This window comes from Echinops telfairi, unplaced genomic scaffold (assembly GCF_000313985.2).
Source record: "Echinops telfairi isolate 266 unplaced genomic scaffold, ASM31398v2 ScPeMD7_7458;HRSCAF=8496, whole genome shotgun sequence".
NCBI classification, from domain to species: Eukaryota; Metazoa; Chordata; class Mammalia; order Afrosoricida; family Tenrecidae; genus Echinops; species Echinops telfairi.
Window position 1 is genome coordinate 25,785,390 of NW_022111358.1, and position 1,447 is coordinate 25,786,836.

Consider the following 1,447-nt stretch of genomic DNA (forward strand, 5'->3'; position numbering starts at 1 on the left):
GTCCAACCATCGCAAAGCAAGAGACCAAGAACTAGAAAGGCGAGGCTCACCGAGCCATTTATCCCTCCGCCCTTCAATTAGCCCCACATGTGTTTGTTTATCGGCCAGGTTGGCACAATAAGCTATCTCAACTTAAAAAAGCATCAGTAATGCACAGGATAATCATCACTTCCCCAGAATGTTCTCACACTCGGTCCTAAATTGCTCTTTCCCTTTGACCTACCCCATGAAAACTCCCATCGTTCATTCATGTCTTGGCCACTGGTTTCTGAAGCTGAGTTCAGTTCTCCTGTGTGTCAGGCCACATTGATAGCCTATTTCCTAAACCCCGTCGGGTAATGTTCTCCGTGTAGTTTCCAGTGTGGCACTCCCAACGAAGGGGAGTGGGAGTACCTGCGGCTCACTCGTTGGCTCTCTGAGGCGCCATAGCGTGGTGGTTGGTGGTGGCACGTGCCATTGAGTTGCTTCCAACTCTTAGCAACCTTTTGCACAACAGACTGCGACCCTGCGCCAGCACTGCTATGTTTGGGTCCATCGCTGCAGCCCCGGCGGCAGTCTAGTCCATCTCGCTGAGGTCTTCCTCTCTGTCTACTTACCAGCCTGAAGTCCTCCACCTGGGACTGGTCTCTTCAAATGCTGTGTTCAGAGTGTATGAGCTGAAGTCACACCATCCTTACTTATTCTCTTTCGTTTTATCCTCCGTCCCCCTCCCCCCCACCGAGCATAGAGGGCTCAGAAAAGTCTGTATCTCTTTCCATGAAAGTCCCTGCTAACAGGAAAAAGGTTTGCACAGCAAGGGAAAACAGGGGCATCATCCTTACTTCTAAGGAGCACCCTGGAGCTACGTCTTCCTAGACAGACTTGTTCCTTCTTTTAGCAGTCCCTGGTCTATTCGGTAGCGATAACAATACGCAGACTCAGCAAGGTTTAAAGTCAGATCACTTGCCTAAGGCCCCTTATGCATAGGTAGCAGGGCTTTGTCAGGTCCTTTCCCTACCACCTTGACCCAGAGGAAGCCAAACGCCGTGAAGACCAGAGCGCTGTCCTTAGAACGCCCTGCTGGTAACGCAGTCTTCTCCCTGAAGGGGCCGCCCAGCACACATGTCCTGGCCTCATATTCCACACACACACCTCCCCCTCTTGACATTCTAGCAGGAAGGATGGAGGGAGGCTGTTACCCAAGGGAGTTATTTCTTCTTGTCACACACGAGCAGATGCTGAAATCCTGGGACAGATAGCACCGAAGTACAGCGCAGAAGGGTAAGTCAGAAGAAATGGAATGATCTCACCTCCAAGAGACACCAAGGCCCAGAGCCGAAGCCCATTTGAAACCATGGTCTCCTGGATTCTCCGGGCCGTAGGAATGTGCGTGTTCAGGACCAAGCTGGAGTCCAGCTATTCTCCAGGCGGCCATCCCTACCCCACCCCACCCTGCAGCTCAGAAAAC